Source organism: Quercus robur, chromosome 10 (assembly GCF_932294415.1).
Source record: "Quercus robur chromosome 10, dhQueRobu3.1, whole genome shotgun sequence".
Lineage (NCBI taxonomy): Eukaryota > Viridiplantae > Streptophyta > Magnoliopsida > Fagales > Fagaceae > Quercus > Quercus robur.
The window spans coordinates 38732784-38740739 of record NC_065543.1 but is presented as its reverse complement, the minus strand read 5'-3'; positions in this window follow the sequence as shown (position 1 = coordinate 38740739).

Below are 7956 nucleotides of genomic sequence, written 5' to 3'. Positions count from 1 at the left end.
GAAATTGGACAGAATGTTTAAATTGAATAAATTTGAAATTTAGATTACTCAATTGAATAAAAGTAAAGTTAAAAAACTGAAATGAATTTCAATTAAACTTAGAAGATACAATTTGCATTTTAATAAAAAATAAATAAACATTTAAGTCATATTCAGAAACCTGTATTAGAAGACAAAGAAAACTAAATAATTAGCGTACTACCTGTTAACCTGTGCAGTGCAAAGGAGATTGTAAAACTAAACATAAGGATGTTATACAAATTAACTGAAAGGAAGAATTCGATTTTACATTTTAAATCTCTTGAAGAGTAAGTAAGAAAAATATATTAGAAGAAAAAAGAAAAGATTAAGAAAGTTATACATGAAATGCTAAAATAGTATAGAAGGGTATATAACTATATATGATTATTTACATTTACGAATAAATAAGAGCAGAGACATAAATGTGGATGGACCACTATAAGTCTTCATCTATTCTGATTCTCTTTAATTACTTATTAAAAAATAAACAAAAAAAACAAAAGGGAACTAATAGAAAAAGTGAGTTGCAGCCAACTACCGCCATTTGGTAGTTTCATATATTGAGAAGTATCCGTGGGATAAATCTGATATAATTCTTTATAAATGTTACAACAATCAATACCGTTTATGTCAAATTTCATTTATTATTAGATTCAAAACTTATGTTTTGTATAATTTAAAAAACCAAAAAAAAAATTTGAAATTTAAAAAATTTATAAATAAGATAGTTATTAATTTCTAATCATCTTGAAATTTTATAAGCATGATGAATATATAAAAAAATTAAAAAATAAAAAGTGTAAATTTATCAAAATACACCTATAATATAAAAAATATATTATTAAATAATGTAACTTAGTATGTATTTGGTATTAACTTATTTAGTTTTTTACTGAAATTGTGTTAAACTGTACTTATACTTTGAAAATGTGAGAAAGAGTTAAGTTTTAAAAAAACTTGTACATAAAAATTAAAAACTAAAAGTTTGTTGAATAAACTGGAGGCAAACGAATACTAAAGTTACAACAAGTTAGCAAGTAAAACTTGAATCAATTTTTTTTTTTTTTTTTGAGGAACCTGTAAGAAATCTAATTTTTATTATTAAAAGAAGTGCTAAATTCACATCAATTTTAACAACAAATTCTAAGCCGCAAATTGTTTCAAAGTTTTTACTTATTTCGCAACCAAGCAAAACATCTTCAATTCCTGCCGACCATTGCGCTCGCTATCTGTTATTTTATAATAAAGGTTTAGAACATTAGCATTGGTAGTGTCAAATTGCCAAATTGCTATTTTTAAAACCAAGATAACTAAAATGAACCTACATTAGTCACAGTGCACTGCCTTATTTTATTTGATCCTCAATTAAATAATGTTTTCTTATTCCTTTTTCTTTCTCTTTTTCCGTTTCATCACTCTGTTCCACTCACCCTCACCCTTTTATTTTTCTTTTATCTCTTCCTCCACTCGCATCTCCCCTGCCCAGTCTCCGTTTCTCTTGTTCCACTCACTTTCTCTTCATTCTTTCTCTTTATTTTTTTTCTTTTTCTCTTTCGCTTCTCCGTTTCTCTCTAGCTGAGATTGGTGACGATGTGGGTCAGTTTGTTGCTGGGTTTTGTGGCTTTTGTGAGTCGGTTGTTGAGCGGTGGTGGTGGTGGTGGTGGTGGTGGTGGTGTTTTGTTGTTGGTGTTGTGTTGAATGCTAAAATAAAGCAAAAAAAAATTATTTTATAAATAAAGTTCAATTACAAAATTAGTTGTAACCTAAAGTTACAATTTTACTCAATATTATTAACATTACTATATATTTCAAAAATCTAATACTTAGATTGCATGTTCTTTATACTCTTAATATAAAAGTCAAATTTTGTGCCAATTGAATATTATTTACTATATTATCTATAAAATTATAGTTTATGCATAATTTTAAATTTAAACTACAGAAACTTACAATTTAAACAATTTATTAATAATATAGCTATTGATATTTAATTTTTTTAGAAATTTTACAAGTATGGAGGATATAAGAAAAAAAATGTAATTCAATAGTAGATTTGTCAAAATTCACCTTCAATAAAAAGATATTCAGTAAGGTTATAGTTTTAGCTACAAACTAGTTGTAGCCTTTGTCCTTATTTTATTATGTTGTTTATATTATTTTATTGTGTTAAATGTTATAATAAAACTACCAATATTTGATGTTTTATAAAGTGAAATAGTAAAATAAATAAAGTAACTTTTTGTAATTTCAAATTAGCAATTTTTGGCACCACCCATGCTTGCTCTAATAAATCTGAGATCCACTGCATAGTAAATTAGTAATAAGTACTAGTTGGGACTTGGGAGCCTATGAAAAAGTGGGTGAGGGGGTCGGTACCAATCGGATTTTCTGACTGTAATTATAATATAACATGTCCGTTAGTGGTACAAAAAAAATTAAGAGCTATGACTGTAATTAGGTGCCAATCTTGATTAATTAAAAAAAATGCTTAGACAAAAATAGTTAAATTTTAGAGTTTTTTTTTTTTTTTTTTCATTTTTTAAGTGATAATTGAATATGAATTAAGTGGGTTCCTTTCATAAATTGAAGTTCAGAACAAGAAATAGCTGCAGAGGATACGAAAAGCTTCAATTAAACCATATATAATGCAGGATTGGTGGGTAAAGTTTAAAACTAGGAAGATGACTAAGTCATGATTGGTGGTTAAAGTTTACTGTCATGAGTCATGATCATATATATAGGGCACTGGTTAAGAATCCAATTAAAAAAAGTTTTTATAGGAAAAGAAAAAAAATAAATTAATGGTTTAACAGTTTTTTTCATTTCCCATGAAAGTAATGTCAAAACTTTCTTTAGCATTTCCCTATATATATATATATATATATATATTCAAAGAAATAAAGAATCTCTGGAACATCTCCTTCTTTTTTTCTTTTTCTTTTTATTGAATATGACTAAGTCAATATGAAGGATAAATAAGTGAAAATCCAAATTTTCTGACAGAGTAATTAAGTCAAGTAACTTAAGGAAGCATTCTAGAATAACTAATCAGATGAAACTGTAAAGAATTTGAATTATTATGACCACAAGGAACCCAATTGTCAAATCAAAAAGAAAATGCATTGTTTGTAGGTAATAAACTAATAATGGAGCCAAGATTTGATTTTAAAGGGTGCAAAAGTTATGTATAAATAATAGGATAAAATATCATTTTAGTCTCTAAACTTTACTAAAAGTATGTTTTTCATCCCTAAACTTTAAAAAGTTCATTTTTCATCCCTAAAGTATTGAAAAGTTTATATTTCGTCCCTAAACTATTGAAAATGTTTTATTTATATCCTTAAACTTTACTAAAAGTTTGTTTCTCGTCCCTAAACTATTGAAAATTTTCTTTTTTCATCCTTATTTTTGTCTCTCTACTATTCAAAAAACTCTTTACAAAGTTTAGGAATGAAAAAAGAACTTTTTAAAGTTTATGGACGAAAAACAAACCTTTAGTAAAGTTTAGGGACAAAAATAGTATTTTACCTAAAATAATATATACACATGTCTTTGAATGAGCAAGTGTGTCGTGTGCACAACTCCTGTGAATACTAACATTATTTCAATGATAGAAATACATAAAAAGATAAAAGGATAAAACATAGTTAAATATCAATTATATTTTGTTTGTTTGTTATATATGAATAAGTCATAAATAATTTGAGCTCTTTACACTTTAATTTGGAGGGTTACAATTTTTATTTCGCTTTTGTTTTTTTTTTTTTTTTTTTTCTCTTCAATGATATTTTTCTTCTTCAATTTTTTTTTCAATAAAATTTGACATATAATACATAAGGAAATGTGAAAAGACATGCAATTGCATTCCCCCCCACCCCCCCCCCCTCCCTCCCCCTCCTTGGCTCCGCTCATGCTTCTAGACATCTCATTTTGTATCTCATACAATGAGTTTAGTCCTACTCCGCTCATGCTTCTAGACATCTCATTTTGTATCTCACACAATGAGTTTAGTCCCGTTCACCAATGATAATACATGAGGGAATCATTACTGAGAGGGTTTGATCAAGCAAGACACAAAAGAGCTACATACAGTCGTACGTAGAATTGGTCCATCCATACATATGTTGCTTATGGAAATTTCTACTCGACAATCAGTTGCAAGACTGATCCTACATCGTTGGAGAAGACTTTGAACTTAGATTTTTAGCTATAAAAATCCCCACTCACCCCCTTCAACGAAGAGAAGCAAATGTCCTCAAAAATACACATTATAATTGCTACCAAAGCGATTCCTCCTAAATAAAAGAGGGAGTTTGTTGAGGTCTAAAAAATCATAACACCAAGGCCCAAAAAATGGCACAATGGGCCAACCCCATAGAAAGTAATATTAAAAGGGTTGAGCTCGCCACAAGGGAAAATGATGGTTCACCAAAAGATTTGAAGCCCAAAATTCATGAAAGGACAGGCCTTAGGGGCCATGAAACAAAGGGAAGAAAGAAAAGGCCCAGCCTACCAAGATCAGAGGATTAAAGAAAGTCCAATGGAAAGAACTGGGCCGGGATCCCCAAAGGCTGCCAAGGGCTCGAGATCCTCGGGACGTGCAACACAGCTGAGGTGGGATTGAGACAGCTCAAAGGGAGTACCAAAAAAACACAAGGAACAAAGGACAGATGTGTCCTTCTCAAGCACCCAGTGACGCAACGGGGAATCAGAAGGCTTGGAGTAACCATTCATGAACAAGTAGGGAAGTGGCTAGGAAAACCTTCAACCCAGCAAGAATGGATTTTGCTCACTTGGGAAAAATGACAAGAAGAAGGACAACCAAAAGCTAAGTCTAAAAAGGTGAAAAAGCCAAAAAGTTGAGGCCAGCTCCCTAAGAACACCTCAGAATGGAAAGTTAGTAAGAGACTTTTAGGGAGACAGCACCAAAGGGATAAAATTATGAGAAATAAGGAAAGGACCAGCCCTTTGAGTGACTGGCACAGCACGGGCTCTGGTACCTAGGGGAGTAAAAAAGAGGAATCAGCGGTACCCTGGAGCTCTAGAGTGACACTATAAAAAGGGAAGCAACCAACGTTGAATGGGCATTCAGTAAGAGTAAATCACAACAGAATCATTGAGAAAACTTTGTCAAAAATTTAAAGAAAGTAGGGAAATATCGCTCGGTATCCCAAAAATAGCCACTATAGAACATACTTGGATTCAAAGGGATTCAAATTTTACAAGTCTTAGAGATTTAGATAGCCATCTAAGTCTGTAATTTTTGAGCTTATTTGAATCTTGTTAACACGTCTTAGTGAGCACATTGTAATCCACAATTAAGAAAAATAATGAAATATTTCATACTGATTTAAGGATCCTTAATAGTTATTTCGTGTGTTTCTTTATTACATTGTTTTCCTTTGTTGTTTTTCTTGCTGTTCAATACATATATTCTTGCTTGCTAGTATGTACGTATTGTAGGATTCTTGTTCTGTGCACCACTTGGTTTGTAAACAGCCCATAGATGGCCCGGGGTCCTCGCTTCAGCTTGGGCCTAGACACTGTCCAAAAAGGGACTCTCACAGAGTTTAATTTAAATTCCTTTGAGTTCTTAGTTCTTGCTTGGCCAAAGCCTCTTCCAAATCATTGTCCTTTAGTTTTAAACATTATTGGTTTCTTTATGTGTGATATAATATATGCGCAAATTAACTGAGGAAAACGATCAAATTGAAAGCTTTGGACCTTTGGTTCTCATTTCGAGGTAAGCTCGTTTCTTTATGACTTTTTATTTAGTTATTTTACTCTGGAGATTAATTGCTTTCTTGCCTTAGATTTTCTTAGGTTAGGAACATGTTTAGGTTAACTTAGTGTACGTTTGGCTCCAAATTAAAAAGTTAATTTATTTTACTATTCAGCTTATTTTTGTTACTATTCATAGACCCCATTATATTTTTTGGTACTATTTATGGGTCCCACTTTACTATTGCAACTAACTTTCATCTTTATGTATAATACTTTCAGTAAAAAGTTTTCAATTTCAGTAAAATAAATGAATCACAAACAAACCCTTAGATTAAATTTATGGTTTCTTCCCCAAAGCGCGTACTTAGGCTTGTCCATACATACGCATATTGAGGAGCTTATGTACATAGATTGGACATGTGTGCGTAGGCTCACCTAAAAACCCATATTTTAGGAGTTAAAAGTTTGGGTTGTTGTTTGATTTGTTTCCAGCTTTTAGAAGTATGCTAAAAACGTGCTTCAGGTATGAATAACATGCTGTTAACATGCTTAAGGTGTTTGCATTGTTAGCTACACGTCTAAAATTGTTTGAATTTGATATAAACATGGTTAGGTTGATTGAAATGTTTTATTTTTTAAAACCTTGGGTGAGCCTTGTGCACATTATTATCCTATAATGGCTGAGAGGGTCCTTATTGGAATGTAGCTACAAGATCATAAGTGGAGGTTGGCACACTGGTTTGTAGTTTTGGATTAGCTAGCCATGATTTAACAATTATATTAGACAAAGAACTGGAAAAGAGACTAGTTCCCAATTTTTTTATTCAACCAAGGTTGGATGATGTCACAAATAATTAATTAATAATTTTAAAATTATAATAAAATATATAATAGGTATATAACTAATAGTGTGTCTACAAGCTTGTTGAATTCACAAGAGCTACGAAGAGGTTCATAAGTAATGGATTCAACGCAAATGATGCAATCTGAAAGTACTATTCACACAATCAAATTAGCATTTAAAAAAAAAAAAAAAAAAAAAGGCCATGCATAACACAACACCACACATTAGAATACAGCAGATAGAAGCAAAAAGAAATATGATTTTCAATGATAGAATCAGACCTCCACAACCAATTCCCAATCCTTGTTTCTCTCCTCTGCTTTCTCTTTCACTCCCCTCCTTCCAAACAATACAAATATAATTAATGGCCCCCCAACCAAATCAGACTACTACAATTCATAATCGCAATTAATACCATCCATGCATATGTACTTTAACTATTGTGGATTATGGGTTAATAAGGAAAGAAAAAATGAGACTTTAATGGTTTATAGGAATGAAAAATGGAAGGGGTGGCAATGAAGTGGGGTGGGGCCGAAGGATGAGGTATTTGCTCCCGTCTTATATAGTTTTGTCTTGCATCATTCTTATCCTTTGGAGCCCGTGAAACCCCGGCCCGCTCTGTAAAACTCTACTTTTTATTAATTTGTCTCACAATTATTATAAATTTTTTTAATAAAGTTCTGTTTCGTTAACAAAAATATAATTGAAATTATAACTAAATTTATCCCATCAAATCAAATTAATTTTTTTGCAAAAAGGGGATAGTATTATCCAAGTGTTTAACAAAACAATATTAAAATAAAAACAAAAATCTCATAGTATAACAGGTAACAAAATAGAAATAAAGAGTCACATTGGGTAAAATAAAATAAGCTAATATTGATATGTTTATTTAAATAGTAGGATTTTAAAGTATAAAAAAAAAAATTATAATTATAACATTTATCAACATGGGGCGGAGTGGAGTGGGGCATGGTGGGTTAAAAAGTCTAAACCCATTCCCCCCGTGGTGTGGGGGCTAAAATCTCGCCACATCCCCTTTGTAGGACGGAAAAAACCAGTGCTGGGCAAAGAAGAAGGGGCAAGTCAAGTGAGGTGGGGCAATTTTTGCAAAATTTGTCTTATGGATACAACTAAACTAAAATTTTTGCAAAATTAGAGGAAATTTTCTCCAAACTCCTCTAAATTGGTTAGGGAAAAAAATTTTGTTTAAAGAGAAAAAATTATCATACTTTATGATCATTTATAATATCCACTTTATGATGATTAATCTTTATCATTTAAGTTATGATACAAATTAGTTTATGTTGTAAAGGAAATTTGAAGCTCAAATATCTTATTCTACTACAAGAAACTTTACTAAA